The 27976-nt window shown below is 43.1% G+C and overlaps 2 long non-coding RNA genes and 1 pseudogene across 2 annotated transcripts; 2 read left to right on the forward strand and 1 right to left on the reverse strand.

Annotated features, from left to right (window-relative positions):
* Nucleotides 1-8: 8 nt before the first annotated feature.
* LOC145513347 (uncharacterized) lies at nt 9-27976 on the reverse strand. Its single transcript, XR_014059322.1, has 4 exons — nt 26419-27976; nt 9319-9483; nt 9110-9228; nt 9-131 (listed from the first exon to the last, which is right to left on the reverse strand). It is a non-coding gene; the product is annotated as an uncharacterized LOC145513347 (long non-coding RNA).
* Nucleotides 565-4077, forward strand: LOC145512450 (V-type proton ATPase subunit e 1 pseudogene; annotated as a pseudogene).
* LOC145513346 (uncharacterized) lies at nt 10477-26170 on the forward strand. Its single transcript, XR_014059321.1, has 3 exons — nt 10477-10765; nt 12962-13173; nt 24915-26170. It is a non-coding gene; the product is annotated as an uncharacterized LOC145513346 (long non-coding RNA).

Below are 27976 nucleotides of genomic sequence, written 5' to 3' on the forward strand. Positions count from 1 at the left end.
AAATCATATTTAGGAAACAATAACCATTTATTGAACTCCTTCTCAGTGCCACGCTGTGCTTTGCATATATTATCTCCAGTCCCTCTGACAGGTGGCATTATCCCATCATCCCTGTTTTGCAGATGAGGAACCTGCAGATGAGAAACAAAGTGAATTATCCAAGAGATAAGGAGTCATCCAGGAGAGGCTGCCCTCCCCAGCTGCCGTGGGGCGTTGTCAGTCAATCCATTTCCGAATTAAAGGGTGTTTGGCATCCGGCAATGATTTTATATTCAGGCTGAGTATTGGAAGAAAGAGAAGTGAGAACTTCAAGCACACCACACAAAACTATGAGGCCTGGGGAGGAGGACTTCCCTTCCACCCTTGCTCCCCTCCAACGTGACAAAGGACAAGCCTGCTGCTCCCCCAGGCCTGGGCCAGCTGTCAGAGATGAGCCCTGATAAAGGCCCTGGGCCTCCTCCTTGAATTCCTTTGTTCCAGAACCCATCCCATTAGAAAAAGGTCACACATCTTTGGCCCCTTTTAATTTCAGGGGTGGAGAGGTAAAAGCCCAGTCGGGGAAACATGTGCAATTATGAGCAATTACTTAAACGGCTTTCAGACAAGCCTTGGCCCTCCACCAGCAGGCAGAGGGGCCAGCGTCTGCGTTTTGTAGGCGAGAAGGAGAGAGGGTGGGAAGGTGGGGACGGGGGAGGGGAGACAGCAAAGCCTTTTGTCACTGGGCTACAAAAAAAAAACCATTGGTATTTCCTGCCACCAGACTAGCTGACACTAACCAGCCCTGTGCAGGGGAACTATTCACTTAAAAGTCATCGTTTCCTTTACTTATCTGCCTCTAAAGAAACAAATCTATTAGCAGCAAGAAATCACTCCAGCAGCTTTAACTAAGTGCTTCCCCCGTTGAAAATGCCAAGGCCCTAGCCTTCAGCTCTGCCGGCCATGCCCTGGCCTCCGCTCCTCCCCAGCAGCAGCTCTGAGCTGGCCCGTGTCAGGGCGTCTCTGGCCACTACAGATAACAAGGGCCATTACATTCCAAATCCTTCCCCAACCTCCTCCCCTCCCTTCCGCCAAAATCCCAAACCCAGTTTCTCCCTGGCAGATCAAAGGCTGCCCGAGCTATAGGAGAGCTCACTCGATCAATAAACTCCTGACACGGGAATAAACAGAACGATACAATATTTTCCTTCAGGATTTATTTGGTCCCTGGAATAGCCATGGCTTGCTACGCCTTTTTTTTGAGACCCATGGAGATTTGGTGTAGAGCTGAAAATAGTTTGCTCTCTGAATTAAAAATCAAAACCCCCAATAGCCCTCCAAACACTTTTCTAGTCTTTGTTGGCCTTAAACACACAAAATGTAAGGGGAAGCCTAGTGCCACAGTTGGACTTTTTAGATCTTCCGAAAGCAACTTGCCTTCCACACCAACTCAGTGTGCAAGAGTTACTGGAGAGCTACCTAAGGAAGGCAACCTCATTTTAATAATTAACTTGGCAATTTAGCAACTATAATAAAAATTAATATGCTTCTCCCATTGCTCATCCTAAAGAATTCTAAAGTACTCCACAGACGACGATCAGAACTATGGATAAAAAAGTACAACGATTCAAAAAAGTTAAATGCAAGGATGCTGTGCATTTGGGATACACCAATTGTTTTTAAACCCTTAAGGATATTCATTTTAGAAATCAATTCCATTAACTCCTCTATCACTCTCCTATGACCGTTTCTTTGATACTGAAATCCTTAATCCATGAAATTGGAGAAGAGAGACTACGTAGAGCTGAGTTGCTGAAATAGTCCATGGAACCCATTTAGAATCTAGCATCTAGGTTGCCGCATTAATTATGATGTTACATTTACTCACACATGCCTTCATGTGTATCACATATATATTAAAATTTTAGAAATAAAGTCTTGTATCTTCCTCCTTCATAAGATACATAAATGTATATTTAGATCAATTTGAGCTTGTCATTAGTTTGGAAAATGTTCCACAAAGATTACTAAGGCGTGTTGTTGTTGTTTAGTTGCTAAGTCATGTCTGACTCTTTGCAACCCCGTGGACTGCAGCCCACCAGGCTCCTCTGTCCATGGGATTACCCAGGCAAGAATACTGGAGTGGGTTGCCACTTCCTTCTCCAGGGTATCTTCTTGATCCAGAGATTGAACCCATGTCTCCTGCATTGCTGGCAGATTTTTTACCACTGAGTTACCTGGGAAGCCCCAGAGGGGCTTTAGTATTAATACTATTATTAATATTACTTTAATGTTAATCCACCCTAATTTAGACTCCAGATAAGAGAAAGCAATAGATTAGCAGCATAGGCCAGAAGATGAGAAAAACAAGGGGGAAAACGGTGTCTTGTGACACAAAGAGGGTTACAGCTTAAGCCTAGAATACAGACAACAGTGTGTGTCAAGTTTACATTTATAGTCTACAGGAAGAATGGAGACTCCTTGCCAAGCTGTCTGTATATTTTCACCTACAGCATGACTTCAGATTGACAACTACCATTTATTGAGAGCTCACGTTTACCCAGCAAAGAGTGAAGCACTTGACAAGCTTTACATTATTTCCTGTAGTCCTCACACAAGAGTCCAGTGAAATAGGTACCATTTAACTGATGAGGTATGTGGTCCTAAAGAGGTTAACTGTCTTCCCCAAGCTCACATGGAAGTGACTGGAAATGCTGGAATTTGAATGGAGGCATCTGACTTCAGAGCTGGCACATGAACTGCCAGCCTGAGACAAAAGAGTCTGCAAGTTCCCTCCCAGCCCAGCACTTTTAACTTCCACCAAGAGGCAGTAGCCTTTCTCTTCCATAACATCTTCCCCAGTCTTCTCCATCCAAACTTTTATATGATCTAAGCAATGGGTGTGTTTACATTGACTATCTCCAAGTATATTCATTATTTTTCAAACACTTTTCCCTTATCCTTGTATTTCTGTCAATTAAGCCAGGAGAAAACATTTCATGGAGGAGAGCATGGATGATTAAGTACATTGGTGGGGACCTAGAAACAGGTCTAGCAATACCATGTACCTTCCCCTTTAGGTTTGTGACCTTCAGGAAACACATATTTTACATTAATTTCTTTAGTTTTCAAGTGCACCATTTTAAAGAAGCCTGGCGTGATTTATTGATGTCTGTCTCCCAGCAGGAGTATTTTTCTTTTCCTCCTCTTAGCACAATGATTTGCACTAATCCTTTTGAGGAGCAATGGGGAAGTCTTTTGTTCTATTAAGGTAATATGCAGCTGTCTTTAGACCCAGTGTTCAGTCACTACTTTGCCAGCACTTTCAAGTAGTTCACCATGAACGTTCAGAGTCAAACAGTCTTTGGATGCATGTATACCATGCTGTTGCTGTTTAGTCACTAAAGTCATGTCCAGCTCTTTTACAACCCCATGGATTGTAGCCCACCAGGCTCCTCTATCCATGGGATTTCCCAGGCAAGAACACTGAAGTGGGTTGGCATTTCTTTTCTCCAGGGGATCTTCCTGACCCAGGGATCAAACCCGAGTCTCCTGTTTGGCAGGCGGATTCTTTACCACTGACCCACCAGGGAATCCCACACATATACCATACCTCTCAACAAACTCACCCAGAATGGCCTACCTGCCTAAAGACAGAACTTGGCATCCTTGGCCTAAAAGTGATCAACACCACTGGTCTACCTTGTGGGAAAAAATTCTCTGAGCAAAACCATACAAAACCACAGTGGTGGGGGTTGGGGGGAAGACCAAACCAGCCAAAAGAGAAACATTTTCCTCCATCAAGGAAACCAGCCAGGTGAGGCTAAAGTGGGACAATTGGGGCAGGGGCTGGAAGCTCCACTGTCACCTCTGGCAGATAATGGCCTCACGGGGGCCCTCACCCTGATGAATATATCTAGGGTTCGTCGGCTTCTTAGTGCCCTTGTTCATCCCTAAAGAGTGATCATCACTATGTTGGTGACTTACTCAGTTTGCTGCTACCTCTTTTGACGGGTTGCAATTCTAGCCCAAGTCAAGCCTCTCTTTGGACCAGGGTTGAAAAATAAGAGCACCTGGCATCTCAACCATCTTTGGCCTTGAAGGAGAAGACTCCCTCCCCAGTGCTCAGTCATTGAGGTCATGGAAAGAATTCCTCTAGATGCAAAAGTACCTCCAAACCCAAACCACCTCCTTGGACTCACCCCTTTTGGCCTTCACTGCTTTAAACATTCACACCATATTTGAATATTTAATTCTACAATGCAGTATTTTTTCCTATCATCTTTTTTAACACTTTGACAAATTATGCACTTACTTAATCTAAACTATGAAGCTCCATAAAATGTTTATGTACTCTTCTTAGGCAGAAGGGCTTCCCAAGTGGCTCAGTGGGTAAAGAATCTGCCTGCAATGCAGGAGATGGAGGAGACACCAGTTCACTACCTGGGTCGGGAAGATCCCCTGGAGGAGGGCATGGCAACCCACTCCAGTATTCTTGCCTGAAAAATCCCATGGACAGAGGAGCCTTGTGGCCCACAGTCCATAGTGTCACAAAGAGTCAGACATAACTGAAGTGACTGAGCATGCACGCACATTGAATACAGTAGATAGATAAGATCATCCTAGCAAACACAGCAAAAACTGACTTGCCCAATGAGTGAGCCTCCATAAAGAGTAACATTTTTCAGAATATATCTTTCCATTGAATTTCTCAAATATCACAGGATTTTGCTGACCAAACAGGAGCCTCAAAGTGTTTCTGTGGGAGCCACTATGAGGCAACCCTCTGCTGTCCCACATGCCTGTGACCACAACATATCTGTCCTGTCCACTGACACACGTCCCCTGGGTTCCTCACAGCCAAAGGCACATGTGCCTAAACAGGCTAAGTGAATTCTTGGCCTTGTAACCAAACAAGGATAACCAACCACTGGTGTTTGACCCCATGACCTTGGCCTCTTTAGCACCATGCCTTCCCCAACAGAGTTAAAGAGACGTATTGCTGTGGTCACATCACCTGACAGGAAACTACCAAGGGTATGAGTTCTGTGTGGGCCAAAAAGTCAGGAAATTAAGGCTGAATGTGTCACACACACTGCCAATGTGTCTATTTCTAGGAAGCAGTGTACTTCATATATCATGTTCCTATTTTCAAAAATATCAAAATTGCTACAGATTGAAAGCAGTTGATTTTAAGCTTTTAATAGAAATATAAGACTATGTATATAACAACTATGTAAATATATATATGTAACACATTACAGATATTTATATATTAAATCACACATACATTATTTAAATGTATATATATTATATATAATATACATAATTTTATATAATTATATATAGTATATATATATAATTTTATATAATAATATATAGTATATATATATAATTTTAGAAACTTCTGGAGGAGAAATTGAAATAGATGTTTCAAAAGCTTTCCAGAGGCTCCATTTTACCTTCGTCCACCAACAAGACGAATAAAATGAGGATTTTTTTGTGTGTTTTCCAAAGTAAAGTTACCACCAAAATTCTAGTGTTCCTTTTCCTGGCAAGTTCCCTTTGTATTAGTCTCCTGAACTTTCTCTCAGGTGCCTGAGGGGCAAGGCATCAACCTACGTTAATCGGAAGCCTCCATTCTAGGAGACTTCAGTAGAGTCTGATCATGGAACTATTTCCTGCAGTGCCTCCTCTTTCCCTCCCCAATCCTTTGCTCCTCGTCTCCATCTTCTCGCCATGACCTTACCCTACACCACTCTCCTTTTCCCACATCACGTTTCTGGCCTTCTCCCTTGAGCACACCAAGCTCCTGCCTGCCAATAGGTGCTTGCATTTGCTGTTCACTCTACCTGGAAGACCCATCTCTGTCTTCTTCTCATCTTTCATTTCTTACTTCCATAATCACTTGCCCAGAAACACTTCCTGGACCTCCCCACTGGAGTCAGTTACTCCACCGAGTTACTCTCCACTACATCACCCTGAGACTTTTCTTGAGAGTACTTACAATCATCAAGCAATATTCTGGGTATATTTATTCACTTTTAGCCCTCTCCTCCTTCAAGAATGTAAGTTCCACAAAGGGGGAACTTCACCTACTTTTTGCAGTCTCAAATATCCAGTGGCTAGCACACTGTAGGAGCAATGGCTGACACACAGTAGGAGCTAAATAAACAATAGATGAATGAATGAATAAACAAATTGTCCAGTGTTCCTCAGAGGAAGGGCACAGCTTCTCCAGAGGGACTATGAAACATCTGATTTGTTATTTAGGACACTGGTCCCCAACCTTTTTGGCACCAGGGACCGGTTTCATAGAAGACAATTTTTCCATGGACCACAGGGTAGGTGGGGGATGGTTTGGGGATGATTCAAGCACATTACATTTATCATGCACTTTATTTCTACTATTACATTGTGATATACAATGAGATAATTATACAACTCACCATAAGGCAAAATCAGATCATGAGGTATTAGAGTCTCATAAGGAGCTTGCAACCTGGATCCCTCACATGTGCAGTTCACAGTAGGGTTTGCACTCCTATAAGAATCTAGAGAACCAGAGATCAAATTGCCAATATCCGCTGGATCATCGAAAAAGCAAGAGAGTTCCAGAAAAACATCTATTTCTGCTTTATTGACTATGCCAAAGCCTTTGACTGTGTGGATCACAATAAACTGTGGAAAATTCTGAAAGAGATGGGGATACCAGACCATCTGACCTGTCTCTTGAGAAACCTGTATGCAGGTCAGGAAGCAACAGTTAGAACTGGACATGGAACAACAGACTGGTTCCAAATAGGAAAAGGAGTACGTCAAGGCTGTATATTGTCACCCTGCTTATTTAACTTATATGCAGAGTACATCATGAGAAACGCTGGGCTGGAAGAAACACAAGCTGGAATCAAGATTGCCGGGAGAAATATCAATAACCTCAGATATGCGGATGACACCACCCTTATGGCAGAAAGTGAAGAAGAACTAAAGAGCCTCTTGATGAAGGTGAAGGAGGAGAGTGAAAAAGTTGGCTTAAAGCTCAACGTTCAGAAAACTAAGATCATGGCATCTGGTCCCATCACTCCATGGGAAATAGATGGGGAAACAGTGGAAACAGTGTCAGACTTTACTTTTTTGGGCTCCAGAATCACTGCAGATGGTGACTGCAGCCATGAAATTAAAAGACGCTTACTCCTTGGAAGGAAGGTTATGGCCAACCTAGATGGCACGTTTAAAAGCAGAGACATTACTTTGCCAACAAAAGTCCATCTAGTCAAGGCTATGGTTTTTCCAGTGGATGTGAGAGTTGGACGGTGAAGAAAGCTGAGCGCTGCAAAATTGATGCTTTTGAACTGTGGTGTTGGAGAAGACTCTTGAGAGTGTCTTGGACTGCAAGGAGATCCAATCAATCCATCCTAAAAGAGATCAATCCTGGGTGTTCATTGAAAGGTCTGATGTTGAAGCTGAAACTCCAATATTTTGGCCACCTCATGCGAAGGGTTGACTCATTGGAAAAGACCCTAATGCTGGGTAGGATTGGGGGCGGGAGGAGAAGGGGACGACAGAGGATGAGATGGTTGGATGGCATCACCGACTCGATGAACATGGGTTTGGGTAGACTCCGGGAGTTGGTGATGGACAGGGAGGCCTGGCGTGCTGCAGTTCATGGGGTCGCGGAGAGTCGGACACGACTGAGCGACTGAACTGAACTGAACTGAAGAATCTAGAGGCACTGTTGATCTGACAGGAGGCAGAGCTCAGGCAGGATTGCAAGCAATGGGGAGCAGTTGTAAATACAAATAAAGCTTCACTCACTCGCCACTCATCTCTTGCTGCACAGCCCAGTTCCTAACAGGCCATGGACCAGTATCAGGGCCTGGTAGTTGGGGACCCCTGATTTAGGGAGTTTGAAGAGCATTAACCACTTCAATAGTTCAGTTGGTAAAGAATCTGCCTGCAATGCAGGAGAACCCAGTTGGATTCCTGGGTTGGGAAGATCCGCTGGAGAAGGGATAGGCTACCCACTCCAGTATTCTTGGGCTTCCCTGGTGGCTCAGCTGGTAAAGAATCCGCCTGCAATGCGAGAGACCTGGGTTTGATCCCTGGGCTGGGAAGATCCCCTGGAGAAGGGAAAGGCTATCCACTCCAGTATTCTGGCCTGGAGAATTCCATGGACTGTATATGCCATGGGGTCGCAAAGAGTCGGACACAACTGAGCAACTTTCACTTTCACAACCACTTCAAACACCCTAACACTATACTTACCCTCCCAGTGTTGTGGGAACTGCCTGACTGCAGTAGGGCTTCTCTAGTTTCCAAACACAAAACTGCCTACATATTAAAATGCTTAGAGATATTCAGCCTCTGATAATAATAATAATAGTCACCATTTAGTGAGTACCTTCCCTGCCAGGAATGTTTTCATAACACATTCTCACATCAGTCCACTTGGCCAGCTTATGAGGTAGTATTATCCATACTTCACAGATGAGGAAGTTGTCTCAAGTGATTGACAAACACACATGGAACACATAAGTATCAGAGTTGGTATCTGAAGCTTGTGTATCTCATCTGTCTTGAAGGCCCATGCTTTTAACTGTGTCTTTGTTTTGAAAAGCCAAAACATCAGTATGGTAAAGAGAATCAGCTCGTGGTACACAAGCATGTGATACCCTTGAAACGTGTGCATTTGTGTCATGTAATATGTAGTCAGTTTCCAACCCCTTCATACCCATACTAGACCAGTGCTTATTTGCATGATAACAGTTCAACTACTTCAGGCTGTTCATGAGCATTTCTGGGTTTTCAGATATTACTCCCATCAACTCCAAGGAAAGAAAGCAAAATTATTTGAAATGTAACACTTGTAGAAACTGCTGCTCTCTGTTCCAGGTGACAAACAGCTCATGTTTATGGAAGATATAAGATGAATTCTGCCTTCTTTGTGGCAAATTTCTACCAAAAGTAATGTGCAGGGCTAAAAATATTAGTACTCCTAAGAGTAAAATCTATACAGAAGTTTACAAGTCCTAATTTTTCTATAATAACTATCTCAGCATCAACACCATTCAAACAAAGCTATAAAAACATTGGGATAATATTTCAGAGAAAAACAGAGAAGGAAATAACTTACTCTTTTCCAACCCTGAGACCATTATGATTCTTTTATCTGGATAGCTGACTTTTGTTTCTTAATCTGTCCATCATGTAGATCGTTCTGTGTCTCTCTCTCTCTTTTTCCTTTCTTCTTTTCTGGAAAACATCACAAGAATATCTATCAAACTCTTGCCCCTTCCACCTTCCTTTTAACCCCTGCCACTCCAATTTCTACATGAAGTTTACCAGTTTCTCCCTTAATATTTTCTTCTGTAAGATGAGCTTCCAAGTTCTTATTCCTTTCTGCTTGAATTTGTATGAAAATGCAAGTGTTTAAGATTTACAACTCTGCTTAGCAGGCTCTCTTTCCATCTCTTCTGGAGCTTGACTACTGAGCTAAAAATGCCCCAGCTGAAATAGCAACAGACAGAAGGTTTTGAAGATATATCCAAATCTCCCAGTTCAACCAAAAAAGCAACAGCTTTCAAACTTGTTATATTATGGTGGGGAAGTACTTTCCACAGCCTGACCCAGTTTTCTAAACGGGAACTTTCATCAGCCTTCATGGTGTACTAACCCAGTGACTGAATTTAATAGGAACATTTTCACAATAGGGAGAGTCTGTGTGCTTGTGGACCTTCTCTCTCAAGCCAGTTTACCAAAACAAGTGTCCAGGTCACCAGACATCTCTCCACTCCTGGGTAACTGGGGATAATGGGTTTTTTAAAAAAAAAAAGCAAAGAAAGTACAGTGTTGGAGAGCATTGGGAAGCAGTATAGCCTGAAGCAGTGAAGAGTAAAGGCTTTGGGATCCCAGTTTTGGTGTAGGAACAGTTTTTGTGATCTTGGGCAAATTAACTTCTCCAAACCTCAGTTACTTCCTCTGTAAAATGGGGCTATTCTCAGTACTTAATTTGTGTTTTTGCTGTGACAAGATAGTTTGACAAGACTGTAAAAAAAAAAAAAATAAAAAGCACTTAACACTTTTATGATACCATGCCCTATAAGTGGTTCCTATTGCAATCATAGTTTTTGTTTCCTATTACATCATGGACCAGGCAGCTTCTCATGAGAGCAAAGGAGTTTAGGCCAACAGGTATAATGTCAGGTTTCCCTCCTAGATAACCCAAATCTATACCAGATGAATTAAGTGGAAAAAAGAAAAAATAACAAACAAAGGACCTTTCAAATGTGTTTCCAATATAAATGGCCTAGAAGCAGAAAAGAGAAAATAAAAGGAAAAGGACAGACAAAACAGATAAAGCTCGCATCTCTCCCAGATTTCAATGTATACTTTCATAGCTTTGGAAAAGACCCATCTTCAAAGTTCTTTTCTCAAAGGAGAAGAATGTCCCCCAGAGAAGAGGGACTGGCCTCAAAATAACAAGAGAAAGTTCTAAATTCTAGCCTTCACACTGAGGGAGTAGTCTCCAGGTCAGGCGTGTTGATCCGTCCACAGTTTCTTCTGGGGAAGCCACTGAAAAAGGGACCCAGAGGCGGACACACGTGTGCTGTCCATCCCTCGTGCTCGCACATCCCAGGGAACGCCCAGGAGAGAGGGGGACCCTTCACCAACCCCATCAAACTAGTACTTCTAGAGGCTGATCTCCTGACCCTCTGCCCACCAGCTGTCATAAGAGGGATATCGCCTTTTCTGAGACTCAGAGTAACCTTACCAAGAGGTTGTTCAAAAGGTATGCAGTTCAGAGCAGACAAAACAAACTCAGGTGTGCAGGAGAATGGGGCCAGTTCTGACGCAGAGACCAGAGGCAGGCTGCCTGCCACATTGTTTACTTTAAACCTACTTTATTGGGGCCAGAAAACTAAGCAGCATCCACATTCTGAAGCTCAAGATGCCAGCAAGAGTGGCGTGTTCCTTAAAATAAGCTTTTGTGTTGATTATTTTTAGATGGTGCTGAAAGGAGACAGTTGCACAATTTCCGAAAGAAAGTCACTCAAGAGTCGGACACGACTGAGCGACTAACCCTTTCTTTCTTTCAGAAAGTGTTCACAGCTTAAGTAGTTGATAAATTATTTTCCTTAGTGTGTGCTTTAAAATTTCACCCGGATGGAAAAGGACACCAACTATGCGCCTCATTGACCTAAAAATCAAACATTCTCCTCCATACAGAAATTTAATTATGTTGTAAAATAAGGCCTTATTCATGTAGAGTATCTTTTTTGCCAATGATTTTCAAAGGCTTCACATATCTGAAATCATTGTGGAAAGCAAAACTCTGATTTCACTGCTTTTTCCCCCTCTTTGGGAAATATCTCCTTTAAATACTAATAGAGCCCAAGCCTATTTACATTTCAAGCAACACGAAACAATTTCCCTGGTCTTTCACCCTCCTCATCTAGCAACTAACGTGGTAAGAGTAACAGCAACTAAAACCCATGATTCCAACCCGGTGCCTGGCGAACGTTTCTCCTTTTATAACTACTTGAGCGTGGCAGGCTCTTCCTATTAACTACATTACATCACCATTATCAAAGACGAAAGGAAATTAATTTTGTTTTTCAAGGTCTTGGCAATAAGTTGGTTCTTTACTTCATCAGACATCTGCTGTTTTTCTACGTGTGTCATTTGCGAAGCTGAGTTTTCCTTATGACTTTATTCTCATAACAATTTATCACGCAACAGTGTTTACCAGAGGATTTTGGCTGACGGGTTTTTCTCTCTCCCAGCAGAAAGTGTAACCGTAACTTAAGGCCAATATCATCATCTATATTTCATTCTCAAATAGTTTTCTGGGGCTAAAAAAAAAAAAACCAACAAGACCGTCAAGAAAAAATAACCACTTATGGTCTCCGGCTGAAATGTATTGCCAATGCAACACTACTTTTGTTTTAACAGATGGGCCTTTATCAGCAAATTATGTGGGCAGTTCACCAACTTCTCTTAGGAATAGAGGAGTCCTTCCATTTACTTGTGCTCTTATCTGTTCACTTAAAGCCGCATTTGATCACAAAATTCTAGGGATATTTTTTTTTCATGTATTGATACAAAGGATAAACTACGCAGAATCTTCTGTTCTCTAATCATTAGTCATTCCTGGGCTGATTGATAGGGCCTAAGCCTTATTTCACACCAGAGGAAAAAAAACAATTAGGTCGTCCACATAGATACATTGGGTTCTCTAATGCGCACTATGTTTATTCACTGGTCTAATGGCATCAGGGCCTCTGAAAAAGCTCTTCACAGTATTTATTTTGATGAATAATCTGCTGGGTTTGACTCGTTTTTCTTTTCCTTCTCTCATCTCTCACTATTCCTCTCACTTTCTCCAGCTGCTGACTAACTCCTAGAAGTCTCAGTTCTGCTGGTAAACACAAGAGCCAGGTTCACAGGAGACAGTCATTTCAGACGAGAGTCAGTAGCACTAGAATGGGGTGTGCAGGGAATCAGAACACCAGCTTCAAGTAATAGTAGAGAAAACCTCATGCTTCCTATAAGGACTTGTGTTTTTATTAAGGAGATGCTCATCAAAAAAAAAAAAAAGAGAGAGATGAATGATGATAATTTTTCTTTTGCCCTGAAACTTACTTTCACCTTTCTGTGTTGCAATTTACCATTAGCATTTCCACAAGGATCCAATCCTCAGTTTTTCTAAACCTATAAAATAAGAAGGTTGCACTAGACCCAAAGTTGAGCGTTCATGGGGAGCACCTGAGGAGCTGGTTCAGTAAGCAGATCTGAGCTCCACCCTGATTCAGTAGCGTTGAAGTGGCGCCCAGGAATGTTCCATTTTCAACCCCTCCAGCAGTAAATCTAACGCAATCAAGGTGCTTCCTTTTCCAAATATCTGTAACTCCATAAAAACCTCAATGAGCTATTAGCTGATCAGCTGAGCAAATCTTACATTTCTTGACAAACCTATCTCTGTTAGGTACTGCCTTCTCCAATATCTCCACTCCGTGGGTCCACTTTGTGAGCAGGACAAGCCTGGTTCTAGGCACCCTTGGAAGCTGAGCCAGATGCAGGTGGAAGCCCTTTGCTCCATAAACCGAGCACATCACCCCCACCCAGCCCAGCCAACGGGCTCCTTCCAGCCTCAGAGACATGGGCCCGTCAAAGTGCTGCATCACTTTTGTGATCAAGGTGAGTTTCCAAAACAGCAGATACTTGCATTTTCAAGGAAAAGTGCAGAAACCTTTCATTTTGCAAGCAGTGACTTTGGGATCATCCATGATTTGTTGCTTATTATCAGACAAATCTTCTCCATTAGCATGAGAGAATGTGGTACAGATGAAATTAGAAAACAAATTATGACCCACGTGACAAATGAACCACAACGAAGCGTGCAACTTTTCAAAATCATTCATCCTAACCTCAGGGCTCATAAATGAAAACCAGAGAGCGCATGGTTAGTATGACCCAAAGGCCAGCACTCATGTGTGCTGACGGAATTTACAGGATGCTGTGGGGACAACAGTCCCATTTGTGAGCACTTGGAAGTCAGAGAGCAAGGCCTGACCACAACTCCCTTACTACTTGTATGGCCTTGGTCAAGTTACTTCACTTCTCAGAATGTGTGAGAAGTGAATGGGGCTCACAGTCACTCACTAAATATTTACTGAGTGTCTGAGGTAGGCCAGTAATGGCACAGTAATCTCAAGCAGTGGACAATACAGGCAGAAATCCCTACCCTCAGGAGGGACACAGACAAGAGACAAAGAAATAGAAACTATAATGTCAGACAGCGATACAGTGAAAACTAAAGCTGGGTAAGGAGTTAGAGCGTATTGGCTCACTATTTCAGATAAGATGGCCAATGAAAGCTTCTCTAGGAGGCACTATTTGAACACAGGCCATAATAAAGTGAGGAAGGAGCCTCATAATACCTGGGTAAAAGCCACCCAGGCAGAAGCAAAGTACAGGTGCAAAGCCCCTAAGGCAGGAACATTTGAGGAAAGATCAAGTGACAGCCGGAGAAGGCAATGGCACCCCACTCCAGTACTCTTGCCTGGAAAATCCCATGGACGGAGGAGCCTAGTAGGCTGCAGTCTATGGGGTCGCTAGGGGTCGGACACGACTGAGCAGCTTCACTTTCACTTTTCACTTTCATGCATTGGAGAAGGAAATGGCAGCCCACTCCAGTATTCTTGCCTGGAGAATCCCAGGGACGGGGGAGCCCAGTGGGCTGCCGTCTATGGGGTCGCACAGAGTCGGACACGACTGAAGCGACTTAGCAGCAGCAGCAAGTGACAGCATAGAGACAAGAGTAGCTTAAGGAAAATGAGTGAGGGGGAGGGTAGTAGAAAAGAAGTAGCCAGATTATTGGGCTTCCCTTGTGGCTCAGCTGGTAAAGAATCCTCCTGCAATGTGGGAGACCTGGGTTCGATCCCTGAGTTGGGAAGATCCCCTGGAGAAGGAAAAAGCTACCCACTCCAGTATTCTGGCCTGGAGAATTCCATGGACCGTATAGTCCATGGGGACGCAGAGTCGGACATGGCTGGGCGACTTTCACTTTCAAAGTCAGATTATAAAGGGCCTGAAAGTGAGCACTTTGGGTCTCTTTCTATTTTGATGAGTCTTTAGAAGTTCTGAGTAGCATTAACTGATGGATGTTTGAAAGGATGATTCTAGCTGCTGTTTGCAAACAGGAATATACGGGAAGTGCATCCAACAAGACAGGCGAGGTCATCTTTTGTCACTGCAATCTGACATGATTTTTGGCACAATATCAAGTCCCTAGACCTCAGTTTCCCTACATCCGTAAAACAAGAAGGTAATCGACAACCACAAAAATGTTGTGTCTTATAGGAGCAAAGACTACTTCTCACTCATACTTCATGTCCCTCCTAAGTTAGCCAGGGTTCTGCTCCACCTTTCCGCCTTCTGGGACCCAGGGATGGAGCACTCTCTATCTGGATCATCGCAGGTCACCACATCACAGAGAAAAGGGAGCACAGTGTCTCACACCCAGGCTCTGCCACATCAGTCTGGGAGTGACACACATCACTGCCACTCATATCTCATTGGCTCAAGCAAATCATTTGAACATATCTAACTTCAAAGGCAGTGAAAAAGTACAATCCTACCATGTGTCCACAAGCTGGCAACTTGGATGAACAGCATTAATGAATACGAGACCAGAGGCAAGCAGAAAGGCTGATCAGGAGGCTTTCACAGTAATCCAGGCAAGAGAGGAGAACAGCATTCAGCAGGCAGTGGCAAGAGAGGTGTTAGGAAATAGATGCAGAAGACATCTTGAAAGCAAAGACAACAAAATTTGCTGATGGATTGGATGTGGAGTAATCATAACCACCTCACCGTGGATTTCTCTTGGTGCAGATTAAATGAGATGATTTATGTGAAATTCTTGCACAATGCCAGATGCATTATAAACCTCCACGATGGTGATTATTATTGTTGTATTTATAGATTGAAGAGGTATTTATGATAACAGAACAGAGCAGCTTAATTTTGGATCATCCTACTTTCCAAGGTATATGGTTGCTTTACTGGTACACCACTATTCACACAAACATGCATACAAAGATATTTTCCAAAAATAATCATAATTACCAACTTGACTTTAAATCATCTTCACCTCTGAGGAAACTCTCTAATAATAAACTATTTTTCCTAGTAACTACAGAGAGGCTTTCCTTCACATGGATACACATTTGGGATCCAGAAAGTAACCTGCATAAAAGTCAGGAAGCGCCCAGTCTTTCTGCTCAGATGTTGTAGATTAATAGTCATTCGATTTGGGAATGTGAAATGAACTGATAAGAAAAGCTGTTCGTACCAATGACATTCAGGAATGAAAACTGACAGATCACCTGCTTTAGAAGACTTGATTCTTCAGATTTTATGGGGGGTGGGGGAAACTTTAGTGCCATTTGCTCTCTTATGGCTTACATTAAACAATTTAATATATAACATGAGGGAGAGAACATGATATAAACAATATATCCAGGAGGAAAAATAAATGACCTCAGTCCCAAGAGGCACTGTTATGCACTGGTACTATTCATGTACATTATAAGGAATGATGTATCAGTTTTACTTCTAATCAGTATCTAAATATATCACCGTCGGTTCCTGGAGTGCATTACACTATCTCGCAATGCATGCTCACATTCTGCATTAATGTGGAAAATATCCATCCGTTATCAGGCAGAACTTAATTCTATATTGAAAAATGAGGTGTCTGCTTGGTACACTTCTATTTTAAGGTTTAAAGTCATTGAGAAACCAAATCTAAAATAGAACCTTGGAACCAAACTATGCATGGGTGTTGAGAGATAACAGTTTGTTGGGTGTCTGACTCAGAGGCATCACCTATGTTTTGGGGGCCTCTGGTTTCTCCTCCTGCTTGGGAGCATCTAACCCAATGATGCTGTGAAAGCCTTTTAAAAATATTCTTAGAACAAGCTTTTATATAACAATACATGTGGCTAGCTGTGCTTAGCCGCTCAGTCATGGGATCGAACCCAAGTCTCCTGCATTGTAGGTGGATTCTTTACCAGCTGAGCCACAAGGGAAGCCCATACATGTGGTTATCCCTGAGTTAACTGTATCCATAAACAAGCAAAATATCCCATGAGTGTCACAATTTCAGCTCCTAAATTATAACTGCTTCCTGCCTATTTATGCAGCCTGAATTGAGATTTAAAAGCTATGTTCACCAACATAGGTAAGAGAAAAGGGACTGGTTGTTGCAGTGTTGTAAAAATGTAATTTAAATATTGCAACACACCAAGTAATGAGTTCCACGAGATAAAAAATAAAAGCATACTCAGCCAGACCACTTGCTCAGGCCACTGTGGATGTTGCATAAAGTGGATCTGATGGATTTACTGGGCATCTTCTAAGTGCCTCTGACAGTGTCAGGTACCATGTGAAATAAAAATGCATGTAACTATTTCTATCCTCAAACTCCTCAAAACAATTGAGGATACAAACGATGGAAATGCAACTTGATCTAGTGTGACTAAAACACAGAAACAGTGGAGGAAAGTGGGAATTTCTTGGCTCATCGGACTCAGTTATGGAGCCAGTGTGGACCTAGCCTGAGGAACAGGGGGCTGAAATGCTCAAGCGCTTGGTTTTCATGTCTTGTTCCTGTGCTTCTCTCCATGCGTCAGCATCTCCCTTCAGTCTGGGTTTTCCAGGAAACGCAACTCTGGCAACCTCCCGAGTCACATCTTGATCACTTCCCACTTTGGCACCAGAAAGAAAAGGATACTTCCCTGCTGGTGGTAGTAAGTGGTGTGTGTTTCCACGGTGTAAATGCTACCACCCTACCCAGCTTCAAGTCACCACCACCCCGAGGTCATCGATGGAGTGCAGGGAAGAGGTGCTGTCTGGAGCCTGACTGAGCAGTGGGAGCCCACTCCAGCCACCACCAACTCAACCACACTGCACACCCCTCTCTGTACGCACCTACAGAAACCCAGCTAGATCTGGTCCCTGCTCTCAAGGGATACTTCAGAGAAGACAGAGAAGGAAGGAAATAATTACAGAACAGTGTGGTAATTGCTGGAATACAGGCACATACAAGATACAGCGATGGCCCCAAGCAAGGGTGAGCCCTCTGCCTGGGCTAGAGTGGGACCCTCAGAGGAAGCTTCCAAGGAGAGATGCCTTTATGACTGAGAGTTTACCATTTCAGTTGAGTTCAGTTGCTCAGTCGAGTCCAACTCTTTGCAACCCCATGGACTGCAGCACACCAGGCTTCCCTGTCCATCACCAACTCCCAGAGCTGGCTCAAACTCATGTCCATGGGAAGCAAGTAAATTATCATATGTGAAACGAATCGCCAGTCCAGGTTCAATGCATGATACAGGGTACTGGGGGCTGGTGCACCGGGATGACCTGGAGGGATGGGATGGGGAGGGAGGTGGAAGGGGGGTTCTGGAAGGGGAAAACATGTACACCCATGGTGGATTCATCTCAGTGTATGGCAAAACAAATACAATATTGTAAAGTTAAAAAATAGAAAATAAACGAATAAAAAAAAGAAAATAAATAAATAAATAAAAATTTAGAAGATTAAAAAAAAAAAAACTCATGTCCATGGAGTTGGTGATGCTATCTAACCATCTCATCCTCTGTCGTCCCCTTCTCCTCCTGCCTTCAGTCTTTCCCAGCATCAGGGTCTTTTCCAATGAGTCAGTTCTTTACATCAGGTGACCCAAGTATTGGAGCTTCAACTTCAGCATCAACCCTTCCAACGCATATTTAGGACTGATTTCCTTTAGGATGGACTGGTTGGATCTCCTTGCTGTCCAAGGGACTCTCAAGAGTCTTCTCCAACACCACAGCTCAAAAGCATCAATTTTTCAACACTCAGCTTTCTTTATGATCCAACTCTCACATCCATACATAACTACTGGAAAAACCATAGCTTTGACTAGATGGACCTTTGTTGGCAAAGTAATGTCTTTGCTTTTCAATGTGCTGTCTAGGTTGGTCATAGCTTTTCTTCCAAGGAACAAGCGTCTTTTAATTTCATGGCTGCAGTCACAATCTCCAGTGATTTTGGAGCCCAAGAAAATAAAGTCTCTTACTGTTTCCACTGTTTCCCCATCTATTTGTCATGAAGTGATAAGACGGGATACCATGATTTTAGCTTTTTTAATGTTGAGCTTTAAGCCAACTTTTTCACTCTCCTCTTTCACCTTCATCAAAAGGCTCTTTAGTTCCTCTTTACTTTCTACCATAAAGGTGGTGTCATCTGCATATCTGAGGTTATGGATATTTCTCCCTGCAATCTTGATTCCAGCTTGTGCTTCATCCAACCCAGCATTTCGCACAGAGTACTCTGCATATAAGTTAAATAAGCAGGGTGACAATACATAGCCTTGACATACTCCTTTCCCAATTTTGAACCAGTTTGTTGTTCCATGTCTGGTTCTAATTGTTGCCTCTTGACCTGCATACAGATTTCTCAGGAGGCAAGTAAGGTGGTCTGATATTCCCATCTCTTTTTTCTTTTTTTCTTTTTACTGAAGTGGGTTGCCATTTCCTTCTCCAAGAGATCTTCCCAACCCAGGGATCGAACTCAGGTCTCCCACATTGCAGGCAGATGCTTTACCATCTGAGCCACCAGGGAAGCCCCTGGTATTCCCATCTATTTAAGAATCTTCCACAGTTTGTTGTGATCCACACAGTCAAAGGCTTTAGTGTAGTCAATGAAGCAGAAGTAGATGTTTTTCTGGAATCATCTTGCTTTTTCTATGATCCAACGGATGTTGGCAATTTGATCTCTGGTTCCTTTGCCTTTTCTACCACTTATAAGTGTGGTGGGAGAGGGCATGCACAGGAGTGCACAAAGACCCACAGGAATGCAACAGAAGGGGGTGAAGGAAGTGTGGGAGCAGCTAGAAGGGAAGTATAACAAGCTGAGAAACAAAGGTGAGGCTGGAGGGTGTGGGGAGTAAGCCAGAGATGATTTCATGAAGATTTTGGATGCCTTTTAAGGATTCTGGGGATTTAGCCTATCAGTGGTCTTCAACCTATTTCTAAGTAGGGGAAATCTTTTTATTATGAAATGATAGGTGTGATCTCAACTTTAAAAAAGTTAATTTCTTATGTTCTTAGTGCATACTCATTGTATTAAAAATAAAATAACTTGGGAATTTCCTAGTGCTCCAATGGTTAGGACTCTGCACTTCTACTGCAGGAGGCACAGGTTTGATCCCTGGTCTGGGGAACTAAGATCCCACATGCTGGGTGGCAGGGCCAAAGGAAAAAAAATGTAAGTCTGAATCACTTTCAAACAGCACTGGAAGCAAGCTGATCTATAAGAAGCTGTAAAAGTGTATAAAAAGCAGGGGCAGGGGGGAAGAAAACAGAGAAAGGAGAGAATTTCTGAAAGGCCAAGTCTGATCAGAATATATCATTTATAAATAAATAAACAAATCTATGTTACATTTACTGAGACTATGAGTTTGTGAACTGGTGGTGCTCTGAGTGTTAAAATTTGGTATAGAAAGAAAGTGAAAGAAAGTGAAGTCACTCGGTTGTGTCCGACTCTTTGCAACCCCATGGACTGTAGCCTACCAGGCTTCTCTGTCCATGGGATTTTCCAGGCAAGAGTACTAGAGTGGGTTGCCATTTCCTTCTCCAGGGGATCTTCCCAACCCAGGGATTGAACCCAGATCTCCCATATTGCAGGGAGACACTTTACCCTCTGAGCACCACCAGGGTTTGGTATACAATATAGCATATTTGAGAGAGTTCGTATTACTTTGCTTCTTAAATAATTGTTTCCTGAAATAATTTCAAATTAAATTTGCAGGTATAATATAAAGCACATCCACGGATACTTTACCCAGATTTGCCTGTTGTTGATATTTTGCCCTGTCTGCTTTATCATTTGCGTTCTCACTCTTGCACTTTTAAAAAGTATGTACTTATGTATATGTGTATGCATCTGTGTATATTTATTTTTCTGAAACATTTGAGAATATGTTACATGCATCATGGCCATTTACCCTTGAACACCTCAGGATATATTTCCTAAGAATAAAAGTATGTATTCACTGCTACAACTACAGTATAGTTATCAAGTTCAGTAAATTTAACATCTTATAATACTTTATTCTTCTGCCCTAATTCCAGTTTTGTTAGTTATCCCCAAACTGTCATTTATAGCATTCTCCCCCCTGCAATACGGGATCCAGTCTAGGGCCACATGTGATGTCTTCCCATCCCTCATTTGTGATATGAATTTTGATCTCCAAAGTGTTTTCATTTTCTCCATTCTATGTACAGTTGTTATTTTTTACATTGCTATTAATAAGCAATTTCAGGGAATACATTTTTAGGTTAAGCAAAGATGATAATTTTTCAACTTTAGGACTACTTCCATAATCACCAATAAGCACTTGACATTCCATTATAAGCAAAAGCCCTCCCTTCTCCTCCATAGTTTTCTTTAGTATGTATCTCTTTATTATCAGAATGGAATCATGGAGTCCTTTTTCTTCACTGCTTTATAATTCATTTACTGCCTTTAACTTTGTGCTCTGGTGCTCAGTTACTAAGTCAACCCCATGGACTGTAGCCCACCATGCTCCTCTGTCCATGGGTTTTCCAGGCAAGAATACTAGGGTGGGTTGCCATTTCCTTCTCCAGGGGATCTTCCTGACCCAGGGATCAAACTCACATCTCCTACTTGGCAAGCAGTTTCTTTACCACTGTGCCACCTGGGAAGCCCTTTAACTTTAATGCTCAGATTACCTCTTATTTGACCACTGGAAATCCCTTCAGAGTGACTTCTGTGTCCTAGTGATATACCCCATTGGGTTTCAGGGTTTGTTTTTTTTTTTTAGCATTTTCATACTTTCTGATATAAGATATATCAAGTTAACCCATAGCTTACCCTGCCCCAGCCTTGGCATCAGCCTTTTCTCCAAGGATCCCTGGTTCCTTTTATTAGAGACCAAGATTTGGGTGCCAGGTGTGCTCATTGCTATTAATACTAGGGTGCCCTTACTTGTTGGTCTTTTCAGTGGAAAAAGCTAGGAACTACACATGTATGTATCCCTAGAGAACACACACACACGATTGTGAATCCATTACATGTCTCAGATTCAGATCCATCCCCACAGTTTCTTTCCCTGACTTCCTCATTCCACATTTGTAGCTCTCCTCTTACATAGTGACAATACTGGTTCCCACCAATATGAACTAATGCACTCATTACCTAATTCTATACTAAATCTAAGAGGGTTTCAAGGGCTTCTCCCAAAAAACAAACCTACTAGAAAGAGGTCAGGACTTGTTTGCTGTTCTCTCCATCTCCCCAGCCCTCCAAGACTGTGTGTCTTTAGTCCAAACCCTGTGTTCATAAATAATTTCAATTGGTTATTCACCCCCCCCCATTAATTGTGGTCATGTCATTCATTTGAAATACACTGGGTTCACTTGCTTCAGTTTTCATCCAGTTTCAAGATGCTTTTTCTCTTTGCATCATTGCTGATTTATTTCATTCTTTGAATAGGCAGAACACTAACGTGGTTTCAAAATTCAAAATAGTATGAAAAGGCACACTCAGAAAAGTCTACAATGTGTTTCACTCCTGCTTTTAAATGAATGTCATTCTTTTTCCGTAAAGAAATCGTCAAATGAGGGGGGATGGTGAAGAAGGTAAAAAGGACTAATGCAACAGTCTTACGGCAATGAGGAACAGAAATGAGGAGGATTTCCTATGATTAGGAGTTGTCTCCAGATCAAGCTCCGCCATCAACATTAGGGGGCAGGGGATGGATATAAAAATGTGTAAAGGTTTGAGGACAAGTCTCAGTTTTCAGGCTGGAGTTCTCGGTAGGATGGAGGTTAACCTCTGGAAGACAAGCTCACAGGAAAAGAAACAGGTTTGGATAGAAAGACAATGAATTTCGGTCTTGATAGGTACTGTGCTCTGGCCCAGCTTATCTTCTGGAAAGCCAGAAGAAGCAGAACTAAATGAAAGGGAAAGCAAAAGCAGCAGGAAACGTGGGAAGGGCAAATGAAAGCTGCACAGCAAGGAACCTTAAAACCCTCTTAAAATTACTTGCCTTTATGGACTGCCCCATTGTTGTTCAGTCACTAAGTTGTGTCCGACTCTGTGACCCCATGGACTGCAGCATGGCAGGCTTCCCTGTTCTTCACTATCTCCCGGAGTTTGCTCAAACTCCTGTCCATTAGGTTAATGATGCCATACAGCCATCTTATCCTCTGTCACCCTCTTCTCCTCCTGCCCTCAATCTTTCACAGCATCAAGGTCTTGATGAGTTGGCTCTTCGGATCAGGTGGCCAAACTATTGGAGCTTCAGCATCTCTCCTTCCAACGAATATTCACGGTTGATTTCCTTTAGGATTGGTTGGTTTGATCTCCTTGCAGTCCAAGGGACTCTGAAGAGCATTACCATAGCCATAAACACATCCTCCCAAAGCCTGGGGTCCTTTTGCACCATCAGCCCCTAAGTAGGTCAGAGTACATGGTTTAGTGGCTCTGGAATCAGAGAGATCTTCCCTCAGACTCTAGCTCTGCCACTTCCTAGCTGGGGGACCTTGCACAAGTCAGCTAATCCTTCTAAGCTTCAGTTCCTTTCCTGCAAGACAGAGAGAGTGATGCATCACATATACCTCACAGTGTCGTGGAGATTATGGGATAGTTTAAAACAAGTGCTCAGCACAATGGCTGACTCAGAGAATGCATTTTCTCTTTTTTTCCTTTAATCTCAGGTAATCAAGATGCTATCTCCCTCACCCTCTAATATAAGCTACACAATACCCCACTTCTGTGGCTCTCAGCCTTGGCCACACATAAAAATCACCTGGGGAGCTTTAAAAAAAAAAATACTAAGACTCAGGCCTCACCGCCCAGAGAGTCAGACTTAATCGGTTTGGGGTGGAATTCAGCATTGGGGTGTGTGTGTGTGTGTGTGTGTGCGCGCGCGCGTGTTTTTAAAGCTCCAAGGTGATTTTAAGCAGAGTTCAGCACCACTGCTTTCCTCACACACTAAATCTGAAGAAGGGCTCTCCTAGGCTGTACTCCCTCTTGACCCTTCTGACAGCACTTCAGAAGAGAAATAGATTGCTTAAATTGTTCTCTTTTTATCCCAAACATCCAAAGCATATAGCAATATGTTATTCTCCAGGAACCTCTTTTCTGAGAAACATAAATACCACCTTCCCCACAGGAAGAAAGGAATGTTCCTCCCCACCCAAAAGAAACCTGCTCCTTTCTCACCCACCCAGGCGGACTAGAAAGCAAAGCACACTGGAGCTTGGTCAGCGCAAACTCTGCCCAGAGGAGAAGAGCCAGGAAGGGGCAGTCTTTCCATGGGCCCAGTCCAAGCAGTCCTGACCAGCTGAGGGACCCGGAGCCTGGGAGCTCCCGGAGGGCAGCGCCATTTCTGCTCATAGCACAAATCATGTTTAATGAGTGTTGGCTGCTCTCAGGAAGCACGAGAACCGCCACACGGCACTTACGCCACCCACGTCCACCAAACCGATGTGTACATGGGCTGAAAGTCAATTCCTCAGTCACTTCAGGGTTTACTTTGAAAACCCTGGTCTGCAGGAGGAAAGGGAATCAGTCACTATAAGCAAAGGTAGAATGCTCATGGACAGCTAGATCCCCCGAGACTCTCTAGGGCAGACAGATACCTATCACCAGTTGCTGCCTTCAAAACAGGAAAGAGAAACCTTTCTGAGAACAGGAAGTAGCTGCATGGTCAATTTAATTTTTATTTTGCAAATCTTTATCTAATCTGTTTGATTTCTGTTTACCAGTTTAGGAGCATTTTGATAAGGGGATTTCAAGCTCTACTTTCCCTTTGACCTGGAATTCCCAAATCACAGCTAGTAATGAGGCTTAAGTAATGTCTTAAGTCACCCAGCTGCCCCTGGGGGACCCTGAAGCCTATAGATCTTCGATGTAAAATGGACTGGTGCATCGACAAAGGTGTTGGGCAGAGCACCTAAAAGAATAGTGTTTAGAATGTGGGTCCTCAATGCTGTCCTTAGTTCTGAGCTATACATCTTGAAAACACTGGTGGGCTGCTGAACCTGGGCAGCCCAGTCCAGGGTATCTGGCCATTCTTGACGTTACAGGCAGCCCAGTCTAAATATATCTTCACAGAAGCAGGGGCCCAATGGCCAGATGTCCAGCACAGATAGAACGTTGGGACACACACCAGTCTGAGCCATGACCATTACACCTGCACAACCTCTGACAGCCAGGGACTCAGATTCCTTGGCAATCCAAAGACAGCTGGAGCAATTCCACCACTCAATCCCCTCTCTACCCCACACCTCTTCTTCTGAACCCTGCTTAGAGTGGTGGGAAACTGTAACCTTTGGCTAAAGAACATGTCTTTTATTCCCATCAGGTGTCAGAAAGACCCTAGAGTACCAAATGAAGAATGAGAAAGCAAGAAATAAATGGAAAGAAAAACAGGGAACTAAGAGTTTGGCCATCTTGGATATGAACAAGAAATTAAAACTCTTCTGCAAATGTACCCTTATTTACCATTTGTCTATAACTCCCTTTAAGATAATTCATTCCATGCAAAGGGACATTGAGTGTGTACCTTGGTTTCAGCTGTAAATCTGGGGTTGAGCTGCCCAAGCTCAGAAAACATTTAACTCAAGAATGCACAGACCTGAAGTTGCCAGCTGGAGTTCTCTTCAAGAAACCCATAATCCAGAAGCTGCTACTAAAAAACGCTTCAAATCCATATCTCAATCAAACTCAAGTCTTGCAAATTAATGTGCTCAATGACAAAAGCAGGCCCTTGTTGCTTTTTTAAGTGAATGTAGCAGCTTGTTTACAAGGATAATGACTGTTAGAAATTGACTATTGATTGATTGATTCTCACTGGTGACATTTGAAGTATTGAGTATCTGTGTATATTGATGACAAATATGAATAGATCCTCCCCCTATATCCTTGCAATCAATTAGGTGTAAGATTCCAGGTCCAGCCCGTACCCAAGGGAAGAGACAACACATGGCTGTGAATAAAAGAAGGGGCATTATTAGGGTCCATCTCAAAGACTGGGTGCCTTCTCTTTCCAGCTGGGGATCACAAAGGATTTTGATTCCTGATGCCAGTTATAAGGGTTATAAAGAAATCTTGCCATTTGCCTCAAATAACCTTTCATGTAAGACAGTGGGCAGAGTGCCCGCCACAGAACATCACCCAATCCTGAGCTTGTTGGTCAGCTCCCCTTTCTGCAGAATGTTCCTCGCTTCTCCTCCAACATAAATGAACCAAGCCTGTGTCCCGGATCCTCAAAGTATCGAGTATATTTGGCAAACACATTTGAGCTGAGGTATTTGTGTAAATGAGGCTTACAACGTTATCCTTCATAGGAGACACTTTTGGATGTTAACTGAAGTCTCTGGTGATAGTACGTCCCAGGGAAGCTGTTTGGAAGAAACTCTGGAATGCTGAAAGGGACCTGAGAGATCAGATTCTAATTCGCTTGCTTTATAGCAGAGAAGAAAACTGAAGCCCAGGGGGGACATGACCACAGACCTTCCCAAGTTCACATAGGCAGATTTGCAGAGACCTTTACAGTCAATTTTCCTCATTCTCTCTCTCTCAAATGAATAAAAGGGAAAGCTCTTTGACACTCCAAAATTGGATCTCTGGGTTGCAGTTAGAAGCAGAGTCGGGGAAAAGCCATCAGTAACAGACCCAGGGCTTAATGCTAAGTATATGTTTGTTGGTTTGCCTTTCAACACCCAGAGCCTCTTGGCATATTTTGGTAGTTCCAAAGACTATGCCACCCAATTCTTCTCCATCCTCCTCCTCCACCCACCACTGCATCCACCCCTCTCTCCTCAGTCCCCAACAATGCAAAAGAAGAGAACACCACTGGCCCCTACCCTAAAGATGGCTGTCCTGCGAGGATAATGTCCAGGGCCGAGAGTGAGATCTGAGTACCAGAGCTGGGATGTCTGGGCCTCCGGCAGGCTTCACAAGACCCTGCAAACCAGACCGTCTTTGGAAGTCAGGATTCCCCCTTTGACTTCATCTCTTTGTAAATGTCATCGTTATCTAACACTTGGGCAAAACGCAGATACTCCTGTTACACAAGCTGATTAAGCAACCTCATCAGAAAAGAAAAAAAGCAAATCTTCAAGAGACCCCGGCAGAAGGCTCACAGCCTACTGGAATGTGGATTGCCACATTCAACACAGCAGCCAAGAACCGAGCTCTGTGGTTGTGCTCTGAAAATTCAGACTTCTTGGTCTGTCTCACCAGGGCCAAGGGAAGTGCGGCTACCTTTAGAGACAAAGGAGTCAGCCGGTTTCACAAGGTACATGCTTCTTGATATTGTGCTGTTTCTTGGATTTGAGTTGCATAATATGATGTTTTTTTGAGCCTTTGAAGAGGAAGCAAAAGCCCAGTTTTATGGATAGGACAGGGTCTCAGTGTGCATGCAGGCAGACTCAGTCAGCCTGTTAATGGTACCTGTTCATTTCCCTTTTTTGCACCCCAGCAAGATGAGGTATTTACTCTTCTGCTATAAGCCATGCCCCTAGGTCAAACATCTCCCACTCACATTTTTCTCATCAAAGACCAAGAGAAGAAGACCAGGCAGCATTTACACAGGGAGGACCTCAAAGATCCAACTGAACTGGGCCTCAGGGAGGGCTCTAGGGGCTGTGGAACAGAGGAAATGCTCCTCACAGGGAGGTTCCACACCACCCAGAGTCTGGGCTGCTCTCCACACAGACAAGGAGGACTCCGGGTTGCACAGGCACATTTAAGCCAGATGGTGTGCACAGGTGTGAGGCTCCCCTCCTAAAGATCGGACACCATGGTTTAGATAATAAAAATCTGTGATATTAGAAATTTCCCTAGAGGGGTTTTTTAATTCCCTGACTCTCTTACTTAATAGTTTACCTGTCCCACAGGAAAGCTATGACCCATTCTTCACTTATTTAAAAACTGTATTGAATGTCTACTCTCCTCTCCCAGACAGAAGAAAATGCCGGGTATTATTTTATTACTTTACTGGTGGAAAAACCACAATGGAGACTTCCAGTCTAGGCAGCAATCTAGGACCATAATGGTGCAGAAATATTAACATGCTCCTCTTCCTTGTGAATTTTTCACCGAAGCTCAGTGTATACATATGAAGGGCACAAATCCTAAGTACATAACTCAATGAATTTTTATCAACTCAATACTTTGATGTGACCAACACCCAGATCAAGAAACAGCACATCACTAGCAGCCCATAAACTGACATTGCATGTCCCTCCAGTCTCTGCCCCCCATCAAAAGTATCCACTATCCTGACTTCTAGCTGTTGTTGTTTAGTCACTCAGTCATGTCCAACTCTTTGTGACTCCATGGACTTTAGCCCACCAGGCTACTCTGCCCATGGAATTTTCCAGGCAAGATTACTGGAGCGGGTTGCCATTTCCTTCTCCC

Source organism: Giraffa tippelskirchi, chromosome 7 (genome assembly GCF_054371585.1).
Source record: "Giraffa tippelskirchi isolate mGirTip1 chromosome 7, T2T-mGirTip1v1.2.pri, whole genome shotgun sequence".
NCBI lineage: Eukaryota > Metazoa > Chordata > Mammalia > Artiodactyla > Giraffidae > Giraffa > Giraffa tippelskirchi.